The sequence below is a fragment of the Mustela putorius genome, unplaced genomic scaffold, assembly GCF_011764305.1.
Source record: "Mustela putorius furo isolate JIRA1106 unplaced genomic scaffold, ASM1176430v1.1 tig00001215_pilon_pilon_pilon, whole genome shotgun sequence".
In the NCBI taxonomy this organism is placed as follows: domain Eukaryota; kingdom Metazoa; phylum Chordata; class Mammalia; order Carnivora; family Mustelidae; genus Mustela; species Mustela putorius.
The window spans coordinates 1,392,525-1,412,144 of NW_025421638.1; positions in this window are offsets into that span (position 1 = coordinate 1,392,525).

Sequence of the window (19,620 nt, forward strand, 5' to 3'; positions counted from 1 at the left end):
ATGCAGAAAAACTTAGAGACCCCACTAAGAAGTACTAGAAATAATTGAAAAATTCAGTAAAGAGGCTGACTACAAAATTAAAATACAGATACCCATTGTGTTTCTATACACAAATAACAAAGTAGAAGAAAGAAACATTTAAAAACAATGTCAGGGATGCATAGGTGGCCTAAGTGGGTAAGCATTAGATTCTTGTATTTGGCTCAGGTCCCCATCTCATGGCTTGTGAGACTGAGCCCCACTTCGGACTCCATGCTCAACAGGTGTCTGCTTGGGTATTCTCTCCCTCTGCTCCTTCCCCTGCTCACTCATTTGTGCACGCTCTCTCTCTTTCTCTCAAGTAAATAAATAAATATTTTACAAATAAATATAAATAAGTAAATAATATAAAACAATGTCGTATACCACTGCAAAGAAAGAAAGAAAGAAAGAAACAAACTAACTAACTAACTTAACCAAGCAGGTAAAAGACCTATACAATGAAGACTATAAAACACTGACGAAAGAAATTGAAGATAACACAAACAAATGGAAAGATACACCATGCTCACTGAATGGAAGAATCAATATTTTCAAAATACCCATAATGCCCCAAACAATCTATAGATTCAATGCAATCCCTATCAAAGTATTAGTGACACATTTCACATAAATAGAACAAATAATCCTAAAATTTGCATAAAAATCATCAAAAAAAATGAATAGGCAAAGCAATATTGAGAAAGACAAACAAAACTGTAAGTGTCACAATCCCAGATTGCCAGATACACTATAAAGATACAGTGATCAAAATAGTTTCATAATGGAACAAAAACAGACACATAGATCAATGGAAACAGACAGAGGGCTCAGAAATAAATCCTACAATTATATAGTCACTTAATCTATGACAAAAAAGGAACCAAGAATGTACAATGAGAAAAAAAATTCTCTTTAATAAATAGTGTTGGGAAAGATGGACAATTACATGGAAAAGGATAAAACTACAGCACCTTTGTATATCATCCACAAAAATAAACTTAAAATGTATCAAAGACTTGGGGCGCCTGGGTGGCTCAGTGGGTTAAAGCCTCTGCCTTCAGCTCAGGTCATGATCCCAGGGTCCTGGGATCGAGCCCCACATAGGCTCTCTGCTCAGTGGGGAGCCTGCTTCCTCCTCTCTCTCTCTGCCTGCCTCTCTGCCTACTTGTAATCTCTGCTTGTCAAATAAATAAATAAATAAAAATCTTTAAAATGTATCAAAGACTTAAATATGAGATTTGAAGGCAAAAATCTCCTGAAGGAAACATAGGCAATAATATCTTGGACATCAGCCTCAGTAACATATTTATACAAGGGAAACAAAATCAAAAAACAAAAGTGATTGGGGATAAAGCAAGCAAAAACCTTTTGCACAACAAAGAAAACCATCAGCAAAACAAAAAGTTAAACTGGTGTATGGGAAAAGTTATTTCTAAGTGATAGATCTGATCTATCAGATCTATTAGGAGCTAATATCCAAAACATATGAAGAACTTACATAATTCAAAACTAAAAAAAGTAATATGATTTATTTTTAAATGGGCAGAGATCTGAACAATTTCCAAAAGAAAACATACAGATGGCCAACCAGACACACAACTAGATGCTCATTACACCAGGGAAATGCAAATCAAAAATACAACACCAGTCAGAATGATTAGTATCAAAAATACAAAATAATAATAACAATAAAGACCACAAAAATAACATGAGTAGATGAGAATGTGAAGATATTTAACCTTTGGGATCTACTGGTAGCAATGTAAATTGGTGAAACCACTTTAGAAAACAACATGGAGGGCCCTCAAAAAATTTAAAACACAATAGCATATGATCCAATAATTCCACTACTCTGTATTTATGCAAAGAAAATGAAAAAACCAATTCAAAAGATATATGCATCTCTATGTTTATTGCAACATTATCTATAGTATCCAAAATATGGCAGCAACCGAAGTATCCACTGATAGATGAACAAATAAAGAAGACATGGTATATATACACAGTATATTCCTCAGCATTTAAGAAAGAAGAGAATGAGATCTTGATATTTGTAATGGTTGGATGTAGAAGGTAGTACGCAAAGTAAATTAAGTCAGACAGAGTGATTTTATTTATGTATGGAATGTAAGAACCAAAACAAACAAACACACAGACTCTTAAATACAGAGAACTGGTGGTTGTTAGAGGGAAAGTATGGCAACTAGTGAGATAAATAAAGGAGATTACAACATACAAGCATCAGATTATAAACTCAATGAGTTGTAAAGATAAAAAGTATAGCAAAGGGAATATTAAAAACATTGTAATAACTTTGTATTGTGACTGATAGTAACGACACATATTGAGGTGAGCATTATGTAATATATATAGAATTATAGAATCATGTTGTAGACCTGCAACTAATATTAACATTGTATGTCAATTATACTTCAGTAATAAATTTTTTTAAAAGAAGTAAGTAGATGATGAACATTTTTTTCATGTGTCTGGTAGCCATTTGTATGTCTTCATTGGAGAAGTCTCTGTTCATATCTTCTGCCCATTTTTTGATATGCTTGTCTGTTTTGTGTGTGTTGAGTTTGAGGAGTTCTTTATAGATCCTGGATATCAACCTTTTGCGTACTGTCATTTGCAAATATCTTCTCCCATTCCCTGGGTTGCCTCTTTGTTCTTTTTGTTTTGTTTTGTTTTGTTTTGTTTTTTGACTGTTTCCTTTGCTGTGCAGAAGCTTTTGATTTTGATGAAGTCCCAAAAGTTTATTTTCATTTTTGTTTCCTTTGCTTTGGAGACATATCTTGAAAGAAGTTGCTGTGGCTGATATCGAAGAGATTACTGCCTATGTGCTCCTCTAGGATCCTGATAGATTTCTGTCTCACTTTAAGGTCTTTTACCCATTTTGAGTTTATCTTTGTGTACGGTGTAAGAGAATGGTCAAGTTTCATTCTTCTACATATAGCTGCCCAGTTTTTCCAGCACCATTTATTGAAGAGACTGTCTTTTTTCCACTGTATATTTTTTCCTGTTTTATTGAAGATTATTTGCCCATAGAGTTGAGGGTCCATATCTGGGCTCTCTACTCTGTTCCACTGTGTATGTGTCTGTTTTTATGCCAGTACCATGCTGTCTTGATGATTACAGCTTTTTAATAAAGCTTGAAATCAGGTAACATGATGCCCCCCATTTTATTTTGTTTTTCAACATTTCCTTAGCAATTCGGAATCTCTTCTGATTCCACACAAATTTTTGGATTATTTTCTCCAGCTCTTTGAAGAATACCAGTGGAATTTTGATCAGAATGGCATTAAAAGTATAGATTGCTCTAGGCAGTATAGACATTTTAACAATGTTTATTGTTCTGATCCAACAGCATGAAGAGCATGGAATGGTCTTCCTTCTTTTTGTGTCTTCTTCAATTTCTTTTATGAGTGTTCTGTAGTTCCTTGAGTAGAGATCCTTTACCTCTTTGGTTAGGTTTATTCCCAAGTATCTTATGGTTCTTGGTGCTATAGTAAATGGAATCGATTTTCTAATTTCCCTTTCTGTATTTTCATTGTTAGTGTATAAGAAAGCCACTGATTTCTGTACGTTGACTTTGTATCCTGCCACAATGCTGAATTGCAATATGAGTTCTAATAGTTTTGGGGTGGAGACTTTTGGGTTTTCCATATAAAGAATCATGTCATCAACGAAGAGAGAGAGTTTGACTTCTTCATTGCCGATTTGGATACCTTTTATTTCTCTTTGTTGTCTGATTGCTATTGCTAGCACTTTTAATACAATGTTGAACAAGAGTGGTGAGAGTGGGCATCCTTGTCGTGTTCCTGATCTCAACAGGAAGGCTGCAAGCTTTTTCCCATTGAGGATGATATTTGCTGTGGGTCTTTCATAAATAGATTTTATGAAGTTCAGGAATGTTCCCTCTATCCCTATACTTTGAAGTGTTTTAATCAGGAACGGATGCTGGATTTTGTCAAATGCTTTTTCTGCATCAATTGAGAGGACCATGTGGTTCTTCTCTCTTTTCTTATTAATTTGTCCTATCACATTGATTGATTTGTGAATGTTGAACCATCCTTGTAGCCCAGGAATGAATCCCACCTGGTCATGGTGGATAATCTTTTTAATGTGTTTTTGGATCCTGTTTGCTAGGATCTTGTTGAGAATCTTAGCATCCATAGTCATCAGTGATATTGGTCTGAAATTCTCCTTTTTGGTAGGGCCAGTGGAACAGAGTAGAGAGCCCAGATATGGACCCTCAACTCTATGGCCAATTAATCTTCAACAAAACAGGAAAAAATATACAGTGGAAAAAAGACAGTCTCTTCAATAAGTGGTGCTGGGAAAACTGGGCAGCTATATGTAGAAGAATGAAACTCGACCATTCTCTTACACCGTACACAAAGATAAACTCAAAATGGATAAAAGACCTCAATGTGAGACAGGAATCCATCAGAATCCTAGAGGAGAACATAGGCAGTAATCTCTTCGATATCAGCCACAGCAACTTCTTTCAAGATATGTCTCCAAAGGCAAAGGAAACAAAAGTGAAAATGAACTTTTGGAACTTCATCAAAATCAAAAGCTTCTGCACACCCAAGGAAACAGTCAAGAAAACAAAGAGGCAACCCATTGAATGGGAGAAGATTTTTGCAAATGATGGTACAGACAAAAGGTTGATATCCAGGATCTATAAAGAACTCCTCAAACTCAACAAACACAAAACAGATAATCACATCAAAAACTGGGCAGAAGATATGAGCAGACACTTCTCCAATGAAGACATACAAATGGCTATCAGACACATGAAAAAATGTTCATCATCACTAGCCATCAGAGAGATTCAAATTAAAACCACATTGAGATATCACCTTACACTAGTTAGAATGGCCAAAATTAAGAAGACAGGAAACAACATGTGTTGGAGGGGATGTGGAGAAAGGGGAACCCTCTTACAGTATTGGTGGGAATGCAAATTGGTGCAGCCTCTTTGGAGTACAGTGTGGAGATTCCTCAAGAAATTAAAAATAGAACTTTCCTATGACCCTGCAATTGCACTCCTGGGTATTTACCCCAATAATACAGATATAGTGAAAAGAAGGGCCATCTGTACCCCAATGTGTATAGCAGCAATGGCCACGGTCGCCAAACTGTGGAAAGAACCAAGATGCCCTTCAACGAATGAATGGATAAGGAAGATGTGGTCCATATACACTATGGAGTATTATGCCTCCATCAGAAAGGATGAATACCCAACTTTTGTAGCAACATGGACGGGACTGGAAGAGATTATGCTGAGTGAAATAAGTAAAGCAGAGAGAGTCAATTATCATATGGTTTCACTTATTTGTGGAGCATAACAAATAGCATGGAGGACATGGGGAGTTAGAGAGGAGAAGGGAGTTGGGGGAAATTGGAAGGGGAGGTGAACCATGAGAGGCTATGGACTCTGAAAAATAATCTGAGGGGTTTGAAGTGTCGGGGGGGTGGGAGGTTGGGGGAACCAGGTGGTGGGTATTAGAGAGGGCACGGATTGCATGTTGTGGTGCAAAAATAATGAATACTGTTATGCTGAAAATAAATAAAAATAAATTTAAAAAAATACCACCAGCATTTTTCACAGAGCTAGAACAAATAATCCTAAAGTTTTTATGGAAGCACAGTAGTGGAATTGTTGAATGAAAAGATCCTGAATAGCCAAAGAAATTTTAAAAGATAAGCAATGCTGGTATCATCACAACTGGGGACTACAGCTACATTACAATACTACAGTCATCAAGGTAGTATGGTACTGGCACAAAACTGACACAGAGATCAATGGAACGGAATACAAAACCCAGAACCCACAACTATGTAGTCAGCTAATCTTTGACAAAGTCTCTCTCTCTCTTTTTTTAATTTCATCTTTTAAGGGTTCCAAGATTGTTTATGTACCATACCCAGTGTTCTATGCTTTATATCCCCCTCTTAATGCCCACTTTAATACTCTCCTTAATACCCTACACAAGGCTCACCCATCCCCCCACCCTGAAAACCCCTCCAAAACCCTCAGTTTCTTTCTCAGAGTCCACAGTCTCTCATTTTCATCTCCTCCTCTGATTTACCCCAATTCACTTTTCCTTTTCTTCTCCTAATGCCTTCCTTGTTATTTTTTATGCTCCACAAAAACAGTGTGGAGATTCCTAAAAAATTAAAAATAGAGCTACCCTATGACCCAGTAATTACACTACTGGGTATTTATTCCAAAGATAGAGACGTAATGAAAAGAAGAGCCATCTGTACTCCTATTTTCTTATGTTACAAACCGATCATGACATTTGTCTAATACTCTTATTTCCATACTGAACTATTGTCTGAACACGTCTTGGAGGGTGTGATTGAAAGGATATGACTGCCAGTTGATTCATGAACTGAATCTGGGCAATTAGTGGCTCCTTATCTGCCCCCAACTTGGAATGGACATTCTTCCCACATTTCCCATTCTAGGAGCCACTTCTAGAATGCACTCTTGAGAATACTGTGCTGTTGAGACCATGTGGACTATCCATATGACTGAATTGTATTAAGGCCTCTATATAAACTCTTAAGATTCTGTCAGGTAGGTGTGGAGATATATTCATCTTGCAGCTGTTCAAGACAAGTCTTGTATGTAAGTTCTCTTACTTGTTACAACTGCAACCTACTAATATATAGTCATCTTTCTTTACTCTTCTTGTCTTTTATATATGGGAGGCCAACTTCAGATTTCACCCAGAGAACTCCTGAGGTTGCAGACTCACAATAATTTTGATTTAACGAAAGTTCAGTAATTCTGGTTTGTTAAATGCTCTGTCTTGTAGAAACAGTACGGAGATTTAGAAAATGAGGCTTTTGTGTATCTGGATTTGCAAAAATTATTCAAATTTCAGACAGCAAACTTCAAAGTAAGGAAAATTACTAGGAATGAAGAAGGGCATTACATAATGATAAAGAGGTTAATTCTTCAAGAAGACAATATCTATCCTTAATATATATGTACCTGACAACACAGCATCAAACAATGTGAAGTAAAAACTCATAGAAATACTGAGAGAAATTGTTGAATTCACTCATAGTTTGAGACTTCAGTGGCCCCCTCTCAGGAACAGACATGTTCCAGCAGCAGAAAATCAGTAGGGCATAACTGAACTCAGTGGCACTATCAATCAGATAGGTGTATTTGACATCTACAAGTTACTTCTTCTAATAGTAGAATATACCTTTTTTCTGGTAGTAGAATCAGCATTTTATAGTAGAATCTACATGTAATAGTAGAATATACATATGGAACATTCACTGAGCTAGGCCAAATCCTAGGCCATAAAGCACACCCTAATAAACTTAAAATAATATAAATCATACAATGTCTGCTATTAACCACAATGGAATTAAATTGGAAATCAATAACAACGGATAACTGGAAAATTCCCAAATGCAAAGATTAAATAACATACTTAAAAATAACATATGGGTCAAAGAATAGATTTTAAAAGAGAGATTTTAAAATGTTTTGAAATAAATAAAAATGAAAAAATTATCAAAAATCAAGAGAAATCTATAGTATTGAATGCATGTTAAAAAGAAATTAAATAAAAAGAAGAGAAATGTAAAATTAATAATCTAAGTCTCCACTACAGAAAACTAAAAGAAATAGGAACAAATCAAGTCCAAAGTAGAAGAAAACAATAAGAATTAGAGATAAAATTGAAAACAGAAAATCAATAGAGAAAAAATAATTAAACTGAAACCTGATCATTTTTCAAATCAATTTTTTAAAACTTCTAAAAAAATTTTAAAAAAACTTCTAGCCAGACTTAATGGGATAAGGAGAATACACAAATTATTAATATCAGAAATGAAAAAGTTACATTAGTACTGATCCCATGAACATCAAAAGGATAATACAGCAATACAACAGACAACTTTACACTCACAAATTTGATAACACAGATGAAAGACACCAATCCCTTGAAAGATACAATCTGCCATAACTCACATAGAATAAATAAAATATCATAATAGGACGATTCTTATTTAAAAATTTAACCAAAGTATGTTATGGTTTTTGGTGCTATTGTAAATGAATCAATTCTCTGATTTCTCTTTCTACAGTTACACTGTTAGTGTGTAAGAAAGCAACTGATTTCTGTGCATTGATTTTGTATCATGCCACATTACTTAATTGCTGTATGAGTCCTAGTAATTTGGGGGTGGAGTCTTTTGGGTTTTCCACAAAAAGCATCATGTCATCTGTTAAAAGAGAGAGTTTGATTTCTTCTTTGCCAATTTGAATACCTTTTATTTTTTTGTTGTCTGATTGCTGTTGCTAAGACTTCTAGTACTATGTTGAATGAACACTGGTGAGAGTGGGCATTCTTGTCATGTTCCTGATCTTAAGGGTAAGGCTCTCAGCTTTTCCCCATTGAGAATAATATTCACTGTGGGTTTTTCACAGAAGGATTTTATAAAATTGAGGAACATTCCCTTTGTCCCTATACTCTGAAGAGTTTTGATCAGGAACAGATACTGTACCTTGTCAAATGCTTTTTCTGCATCAATTGAGAGGACCATGTGGTTCTTCCCTCTCCTTTTATTTTTTTAATTTATCTTTTTTTTAGCATAACAGTATTCATTATTTTTGCACCACACCCAGTGCTCCATGCAATCCGTGCCCTCCACAATACCCACCACCTGGTACCCCGACCTCCCACACCCCGCCCCTTCAAAACCCTCAGATTGTTTTTCAGAGTCCATAGTCTCTCATGGTTCACCTCCCCTTCCAATTTCCCCCAACTCCCTTCCCCTCTCTAACTCCCTCTCCTTTTATTAAGGTGTTCTACCACATTGGTTGATTTTTGAATGTTGAACCTCCCTTGCAACCCAGGGATAAATCCCACCTGGTTGTGGTGGATAATCCTTTTAAGGTACTGCTGGATCCTATTAGCTAGGATCATGTTGAGAATTTTGGCAACCATATTCATCAGGGATATTGGTCTGAAATTCTCCTTTTTGATGGGATCTTTCCCTGGTTTGGGGATCAAGGTAATGTTGGTGTCATAGAGAGTATCTAAAAGTTTTCCTTCTGAAAACAAACAAACAAACAAACAAAAACAGAAAAAATAGTTTTTGAAACATTTTCAGGAGAGTAGGTAATATTTCTTCTTTGAATGTTTTGTAGAATTACCAGGGAATCCATCAGGTCCTGGACTCTGGCTTTTCTGGGAAGTTTTTGATCACTGTTTTAAGATACCTTGAAATAAACCCAACTAAAAAGGTAAGGGATACATACATTAGGAACTATAGAACACTCATGAAGAAATTGAAAAAGACACAAAAAGATGGAAAAATTTTCCATGCTCAAGGATTGGAAGAATAAAATGTCTATGCTGCCCAGAGAAATCCATACTTTCAATGCTATCCTGATCAAAACACCAACGGCATTTTTCAAGGTGCTGGAATAAACAATCCTAAATTTGTGTGGAACCACAAAAGACCCCAGATCAATAAGGAAATGTTAATAAAGAAAAACAAAGCTGGGGAGTATCACATTGCCTGATTTCAAGCTATATTACCAAGTTGTCATCACCAAGACAACATGTTAGTGGTACAAAAACAGACACAAAGACCAATGGAACAAAATAGAATATCCAGATATGGGCCCTCGACTCTATGGTCAAATAATCTTCAACAAAACAGGAAAAATATACAATGGGAAAAAAGACATGCTTTTCAATAAATGGTGCTACAAAAATTGTATGGTTTAATACAGAAGAATGACAGTTAACCATCCCCTCACACCATACACAAAGATTAAACTCACAGTGGTTGAAAGACCTCAATGTGAGACAGGGATCCATCAAAATCCTAAAGGAGGACATAGGCAGTAACCTCTTTGATATGGGCCACAGCAACTTCTTTCAAAACATGTCTTCAAAGGCAAGGGAAACAAAAGTGAAAATTAACTTTTGGCACTTCATTGAGATAAAAACCTTCTGCACAGCAAAGGAAACAGTCAACAAAACAAAAATACAACACACAGAATGGAGAAGATATTCACAAATGACACTTTAGACAAAGGGCTGATATCCAAGATCTATAAAGAACACCTGAAACTCAGCACACACAATACAAGATAGTCATGTCAAAAAAAAAAAAAAATGGGCAGAAGATATGAACAGACATTTCTCCAAAGAAGACATATAAATGGCTAACAGACACATGAAAAAATGTTCATCATCATTAGTCATCAGGGAAACTCAAATCAAAACCACATTGATATACCACTTTACACCTTGCTATTTGTTGGAATAGCAAAAATTGATGAGGGAAGAAACAACAAATGTTGGAGAGGCTATGGAGAAAGGGGAACCATCTTACACTGTTGTTGGGAATGCAAATTGGTACAGTGTGGAAAACAGTGTGGAAGGTCCACAAAACAGTGTGGAAGTTCCACAAAAAATTTAAAAAAAAGAGCTAGGCTACGACCCAGAAATTACACTATTGGGTATTTGCCCCGAAAATACAGATGTAGTGAAAAGAAGAGCCATATGCACTCCAATGTTCATTACAACAATGTCCACAATAGCCAGACTGTGGAAAGAGCTAAGATGCCCTTCAACAGATGAGTGGATAAAGAAGATACGGTCCTGGGGTGCCTGGGTGGCTCAGTGGGTTAAGCCACTGCATTTCGCTCAGGTCATGATCTCAGGGTCCTGGGATCGAGTCCTGCATCAGGCTCTCTGCTCAGCAGGGAGCCTGCTTCCCTCTCTCTCTCTCTGCCTGCCTCTCCATCTACTTGTGATCTCTCTGTCAAATAAATAAGTAAAATCTTAAAAAAAATGAAGATATGTTCCGTATATCCAATGGAATATTTCTTAGCCATCAGAAAAGATGAATACCCAACATTTGCATCAACATGGATGCAACTGGAGGATATTATGCTAAGTGAAATAAATCAAGCAGAGAAAATCAATTATCATATGGTTTCACTTTTTGTAGAACATAAAGAATAGCATGGAGGACATTAGGAAATGAAAGTGAAAAATGAAGGTGGGGGTATTGGAGGGGGAGATGAACCATGAGAGAGTATGGACTCTGAGAGACAAACTGAGGGTTTTAGAAGGGAGGGGTGTGGAAAGATAAGTTAGGATAAGATAATACCCAGTGATGGGTATTAAGGAGGATATGTATTACATGAAGGACAGGGGGTTATAAGCAAACAATGAATCATGAAACACTACACCAAAAACTAATGATGCACTATAGTATGGTGACTAACTAAACAAACAAGCAAACAAAATCTGATCATTTCAAAATAAAAAAAAAATAAATGAAATAAATAAAAACTTAACGAGTATTAAGTAACCACCAAACAGAAAGTACCAGGGCCAGATTGTTTCACTGGGGAATTCTACCAAATATTTAAAGAAAAAAATTATACCATTGTCTACAATCTCTTTCAGGAAATAGGAGAGAAAATACTTCCCAATTCATTCCATGAGGCTAAGGTTATCCTAATACCAAAATCAGAGAAATTATAAGTAGACTATAGACTGATATCTCTCATGAACATAAATATAAAAATTCTCAACAAAATATTATCAAATAGAATCCAATAAAGTATTAAAAGGAATTATACACCATAACCAAGTGGGACTTACACAAATATGCAAGACTGATTCAACATTTGCAAACAATTAATGTAATGCAACACATCAACAGACTAAAAAGGAAAAACAAGATATCAATATATGCAGAAAAATCAATTGACAAATGCTAATGTCCATTCATGATTAAGAACTTTCAATGAGCTAGAAATAGAGAATATTTCTGACTTGATAAAGGCTATTTACAAAACACCCACAGTTAACATCATACTTGGTCATGAAAAATGAAGCTTTCCCACTAAGATAATGTACAAGGCAAGGATGTCCTTCCTCACCACTCCTTTTCAACATCATAATGGAAGAACTTCCTGTTGCAATAAGGCAAGGCAAAGAAATAAAATATATACAGATTGGAAAGAAAGACAAATCTGTGTTGTTCACATTGACATGATCACCTGAGTAGAAAATCCAAAAGATTCAACAAAAAAACTTCTGGAATAAGTGAAAAGTATTATAGATATATTGTACGATGCAAAGTTGATATACAGCAGTCCATTATTCTCCTATTTACCAATGAACAACTTACTGTTTACATTAGTTTATATTAAATTTACCATTTACATTTGTACAAAAATAATATAAACCTAACAAAAAAATCTATATGAGGAAAACTATAAAACTATGATAATTGAAAGCAAAGAAGTACTAAATAAGTGGTATGTTCATGGATAGGCGGGGCGCCTGGGTGGCTCAGTGGGTTACGCCGCTGCCTTCGGCTCAGGTCATGATCTCAGGGTCCTGGGATCGAGTCCCCCATCGGGCTCTGTGCTCAGCAGGGAGCCTGCTTCCTCCTCTCTCTCTCTGCCTGCCTCTCTGCCTGCTTGTGGTCTCTCTCTGTCAGGTAAATAAATAAAATCTTTAAAAAAAAAAGTTATTTTCTATGTTCATGGATAGGAAGATAGTACTGTCTAGATGTCTGTTCTTTCCAACTTTACCTACAGATTCAATGCAATTCCAATTCAAATCCTAGGGAGCTATTTTTTGGTTATCAACAAACTGATTCTAAAGTTTTTTTATGGCAAAAGACCAAGAAGAGACAATAAAGAATTGAAGGAGAAAACAAAGTTGGAAAACTAACACTTCCCAGCTCTAAGAATTACTATAAACAACAGTGTGGGATTCACAAAAAGAACAGACAAATGGGTCCAATGAAGAAAGTAAAGAACACAAAAACAGAACTACATAAGTATGGCCAACTTAGAACCAATGGAACAAAGACACTCTCTTTAACATATAGTGTTATAATGACTGGACATCCATATGAAAAATAAAATAATCTAAAAACGTACTTCATGCCCTTTACAAATATTGATTCAAAATGGATCATACTTATAAATGTAGAGTGCAAAACTATAAAACTCCTAGAAGACAATACAATAAAAACCTAGATGACCATGAGTATGGTGATGACTTTTTAGATAAAATAGAAATAACCCAGGGGCACCTGGGTGGCTCAGTGGGTTAAGGCCTCTGCCTTTGGCCCAGGTCATGATCTCAGGGTCCTGGAATCAAGCCCCACATCGGGCTCTCTGCTTAGCGGGCAGCCTGCTCCCCACCCTGAGCCTGCCTCTCTGCCTACTTGTGATCTCTTTCTCTCTGTCATATAAATAAATAAAATCTTTAAAAAAAAAAAAGAAAGAACCCATGAAAAAAATAATTGATGATATGGACCTAATTAAAATTAAAAACTTCTGCTCTGTAACAGATAATATCAGGAGAATTAGATGACAAGCCATAGACCAGGAGGAAATATTTGTAAAAGACACATATCTTAATGTATTTTTACTTAAAATATTACAAAATAAAAAACCTTAATAGCAAGAACCTGGTTTATATGGGCTAATAACCTTAATAGACATGTCACCAAAGAAGATAAACAGATGACATGAGCATATGCAAAGATGCTCTGCATCATATTTTATCAGGTAAATGAAAACTAAAACTATGAAATACCATTAGACACCTATTAGAGTGGCCAAAATCTAGAACACTGACAATGCAGAAGCTAGACAGGATATGGAGAAATAGAAACACTAATTGATGGTGGGAATGCAAAATGATACACTTCTTTAGAAGACAATTTGGAAGTTTTTTTTTAATAAAACCAAACAGACTAAACAAAACTGACCATTATGAAACTAAAAGTTCTTACAAACTAAACAAGATCCAGCCATCACTCTCCTTGGCATTTACTTAAGGAAGTTTAAAATTTATGCCCACAATAAAACCTATAATAAAGTGTTTATAGCGGTTTTATTCATAACTGTCAAAACGTGGAAGCAACCAAAATGTCCTTCAGTAGGTAAGTAAACTATCGTACATCTAGACAATGATGTTCGGAATATTATTTTGTGCTTTAAAAATGAGCTATTAAACCATGAAAAGACATGGAAGAATTTTAAATATGTATATTACAAAGTGACAAATGCTTATCTAAAAAAGCTCCATGATGGGGCGCCTTGGTGGCTCAGTGGGTTAAAGCCTCTGCCTTTGGCTCAGGTCATGATCCCAGGGTCCTGGGATTGAGTCCCACATCGCGCTCTCTGCTCAACAGGGAGCCTGCTTCTCCCTCTCTCTTCCTGCCTCTCTGCCTACTTGTGATCTCTGTCTGTCAAACAAATAAATAAAACATTTAAAAAAATAAAAATAAAATAAATAAATAAAAAACCTCCATGAAGTATGTTTCCAACTATATGACATTCTGGAAAAAAAAAAAAAACAAAACAAAAAACAAATCTGTGGTTATAGTAAAAGAATCAGTAACCACCCAGGGGTCAGGGAGAGAAGAGATGAATATGCAGAGCACAAAATATTTTTAGGTTAGTGGAAATATTCTATAATACTATAATGATGGATACATATCACTGTATATATCCAAACCTATGGAATGTATAACACCAAAAGTATACTCTAAGGTAAAGTACAGAGTTTAGCTGAATAGGATTTATCAATGTAGTTTAGTTCTTGGAGGGAAAAAATTACCATTCTGATGAAAATGAGGGTGCCTATGCATGAGGGTATATAGAAACTCTAGGTACCTTCCTCTCAATTTGTTATATATATAAAAGTGCTCTAAAAATAGTCCTTTAAAAAAGAAAATAAGTAAGCGGACTTACTTTAGAGTCTGTGAAGCCAAAGATCTGTCAGAAGATACCAATGATGATTGTCATCAAAGTGACATTTATAAATTGATGTGTTTGGTAGAAAGGAATTTATGAGAAAGGTACAAGAAAGGTATTTTTCTTAGAAGAAATAAATGGTGCATAGTTTTATTTGCCCTTGTTAATATCTTGTACTTTAGTTCCTATGGCAGCTATATTTCTTTGCCCTACAGTTGAAAAAATTTCAAAAAGGAACTTATAAAAATTAATATCCACACACTGAACTACATCATCATAGTCTCCCTAATCCATATGCTACTTTAAGGTTTAACCTACAAAACCTGATTTTCTATGTTCTTAGAGATAGCCAAAAACCTATAACTTTTCCAAAACTTTTGGTATTATATTAACAGTGTCATTTTAAACAAAGTCGATCTGAGAAAACAGTATGTATAATTTTAACAGCATCTCAAAAACTTTTCAAAAACAAATTGACAAAATCAACAATCATTAGCTGAATGTTTTTAAAGAAATGAAATGATCCATTTTTAGCAAACTGTTATGAGATATTTGAATACATATCTTCTATTCATCTACTTTGGTCATACTTATAGAGCCATGCATTTTTATGACAAAATGCAAAAGGAAATCAGCCTTTTGTGACAAGGTTCCCTAAATTTTGTCAGTACATGTCTTCTCTCTGGAAGCCTTCTCTTCACAAATCCATTAAGAACTTTTCATTCTGAATAGGAAACTAGGCTTGTGCCTGCCATTTCTATGTTGCACAGAACTCTATAGTATATTAATATATTAAAATGTTGTTTCATAAAGTGTTCTAATAGTTATATTCCAAAAAGACCAGTATATACAGATACAATAAAGATCTATATATTCTAAAGAAGCAGATCTATAAAAAGCACTCTATTCCCTATATTTCCCATTTTATAAATATATCTTTCATAGTCTACAGCACTTGATAAGATTGTCAGGAAGTAGGCTATAACTGTCTTCTGTTCTTTTTTTTCTTTCTTTTTATTTTAAGATTTTATTTATTTACTTGACAGAGATCCCAAGCAGGCAGAAAGGCAGGCAGAGAGAGAGGAGGAAGCAGGCTTCCCACTGAGCAATGAGCCCAATGCGGGGCTCGATCCCAGGACCCCGGGACCATGACCTGACCCGAAGGCAGAGACCTTAACCCACTGAGCCACCCAGGCGCCCCCTGTCTTCTGTTCTTAAGTAAAGAATAAACTGAACACTACATATGCAAAGTAGAAAAACAAAACAAAAGATAAAAACAATGTATATGGTCTCTGTTCCTTTCTGATCTACCACTTGTAGGCTCTCTCTTTGCTTAGAGGACCCCTTTCAATATTTCCTGTAGAGCTGGTTTGGTATTTGCAAATTCTTTCAGTTGTTGTTTGTCTTTTAATCTCTCCTTCTATTTTCAATGATAGCCTAGCTGGATATAGTATTCTTGGCTGCATGTTTTTCTCGTTTAGTGCTCTGAAAATATCATGCCAGCTCTTTCTGGCCTGCCAGGTCTCTGTGGACAAGTCAGCTGCCAATCTAATATTTTTACCATTGTATGTTACAGACTTCTTTTCCCGGGCTGCTTTCAGGATTTTCTCTTTGTCATTGAGACTTGTAAATTTTACTATTAGGTGACGGGGTGTGGGCCTATTCTTATTGATTTTGAGGGGCATTCTCTGAACCTCCTGAATTTTGATGCTCATTCCCTTTGCCATATTGGGGAAATTCTCCCCAATAATTCTCTCCAGTATACCTTCTGCTCCCTTCTCACTTTCTTCTTCTTCTGGAATCCCAATTATTCTAATGTTGTTTCGTCTTATGGTGTCACTTATCTCTCGAATTCTCCCCTCGTGGTCCAGTAGCTGTTTGTCCCTCTTTTGCTCAGCTTCTTTATTCTCTGTCATTTGGTCTTCTATATCACTAATTCTTTCTTCTGCCTCATTTTATCCTAGCAGTTAGAGCCTCCATTTTTGATTGCACCTCATTAATAGCTTTTTTGATTTCACCTTGGTTAGATTTTAGTTCTTTTATTTCTCCAGAAAGGGCTTTTATATCTCTCGAGAGGGTTTCTCTAATATCTTCCATGCCTTTTTCGAGCCCGGCTAGAACCTTGAGAATTGTCATTCTGAACTCTAGATCTGACATATTACCGATGTCTGTATTGATTAGGTCCCTAGCCTTCGGTACTGCCTCTTGTTCTTTTTTTTGTGTTGAATTTTTACATCTTGTCATTTTGTCCAGATAAGACTAAATGAAGGGGCAAGTAAAATACTAAAAGGGTGGCAACAACCCCAGGAAAATATGCTTTAACCAAATTAGAAGAGATCCAAAATCGTGAGTGGGGGGAAAGGGGATAAAAAGAATTTCAAAAAGGAAGAAAGAAAAAAAAAACAAAAAGAAAAGAAAAAGAAAAAAAAAAGAAAAGAAAAGAATTTTTTAAAAAAAGAAAACACCTAAGAAAAATGTAAAAAAAAAAATATATATATATATATTAGATAAACTAGTAAAAAATCGTTAAAAAAGAAAAATGTAACAGTTAAAAAAAATTTTACCCGAAGGCGAGAAAAAAAAAAATGAAAAAGAAAAAATTAAATTAACTGCAAGACTAAAAAAAAATCACAGGAAAAAAGCCATGAGTTCCGTGCTTGGCTTTCTCCTCCTCTGGAATTCTGCTGCTCTCCTTGGTATTGAAACCGCACTCCTTGGTAGGTGAACTTGGTCTCGGCTGGATTTCTTGTTGATCTTCTGGGGGAGGGGCCTGTTGTAGTGATTCTCAAGTGTCTCTGCCCCAGGCGGAATTACACCGCCCTTACCCGGGGCCGGGGTGAGTAATCCGCTCGGGTTTGCTTTCAGGAGCTTTTGTTCCCTGAGCGCTTTCCGTAGAGTTCCAGAGGACGGGAATACAAATGGCGGCCTCCTGGTCTCCGGCCCGGAGGAGCCGAGAGCCCAGGGCCCCACTCCTCAGTGCGCCCTCAGAGAACAGCGCCAGTTACTCATATACACAATGGAATACTATGCAGCCATCAAAAGAAATGAAATCTTGCCATTTGCAACAACATGGATGGAACTAGAGCGTATCATGCTTAGCGAAATAAGTCAAGCAGAGAAAGACAACTATCATATGATCTCCCTGATATGAGGAAGTGGTGATGCAACATGGAGGCTTAAGTGGGTAGAAGAAGAATAAATGAAACAAGATGGGATTGGGAGGGAGACAAACCATAAGTGACTCTTAATCTCACAAAACAAACTGAGGGTTGCCGGGGGGAGGGGGTTTGGGAGAAGGGGGAGGGATTATGGACATTGGGGAGGGTATGTGATTTGGTGTGTGCTGTGAAGTGTGTAAACCTGGTGATTCACAGACCTGTACCCCTGGGGATAAAAATATATGTTTATAAAAAAAAAAAAAAAAAAACAATGTATATCATTGGCATCAATTATTCTACCATTTGAGGTCACTATATGGACATTTAAACAAGTTTTAGGATTTTAATCTGTCAATTAAAAAATATAGAACCCCTCAACTTGAGTAAACAAAATACCTGGTCACATATATACTTTAATGGCTTCTCCTTCCCTACCAAATTCCCCTTAGAGAAACACACTGGAGAATTTTCCTTTCTAATGTTGCAATGATCCACTTTTAAAAAATTTGTAGCAGCTTACTACTCATTTTGTGAAAATGATTTAGGAGTTACTTATGAGAGTTATTTAGTATTTATGTATAGTGATTTTTTTTTTTTTGTAGAAAAGTGTTTTCTAATATGAGATGACACCAGTCCCCTACCACCACCCAGTCTTCTTTTTCCTTCTTCAGTTTATGTTAATCTGGATCTCCAAATTGCCTAGTCACTAAGAAAAATATCACTTTAGCATTTCACTTGATTTTCCATTTGCCCATTTAGATCATTTGCATGATCATAGTAATGATACCTTTACTATGAAATAATCCTTGTCTGTTTTCTAGCTTCCAGTGATAAAGTATGGAACTGGTAATAGTGAGAAGTACCTGTGTTTGCTGATTGAATGATTCAGTAAGATTTAGAATTTATTTTTATGCTGAAGTTCGAAGATGTTAGATACATATTAAACTAGAGTCTGGGAAATAATCCAATAACTAACATTTATTGGCACTGCCATTAAAAAATGAGTATAAAAAATATCTGAATGTAACAAGTAAAAGAGAGAAGAAATTATATTTCTATCTTCAGAGAAATGTTGTAATACTTAAAGAGTTGTTTATGCAGAACAGGAATTTATTGGAGAAGAAGTGTGTGTGTCTGTGTGTGTGTGTGTGTGCATAATATTCACAAAATTTGGAAGAAAACACTACCAATTTTAATCTTATTTAAAGAAGAAATTGAATCTATTTAGCCATTTGATCATTAGAACTTTTTTTACTTCTTCAAATCTCCATTCTTTCAGATTTTTAGAAGACAAAACCAAATTGATGTAAGCCAATTCTAGGTCAACTTGTGCACATTGAACACAATTATAAGTATTTAGACTCCTTTAATAATCTCTGAGGCAAGTTTTAAAAAGGTATTGATTCTCCTTTACTTATTTCTATCAATCTATATTTGATCATGATCAAATCTACCTCACATAAAAATAGAAATTAAAACTTTAAACCATGGAGAGTGACCTCAGCAAGTTGGAAGGATAGGAGGTTCGCTGCTTAAATAACCCAGCAGCAACTATTTGGCAGCCATCCATGGGCAAAAGTACCTCTGCAGGAGTTTAGCAACTCAGGTAGGAAACTGTGGAACCTGAGACCAAGGAAG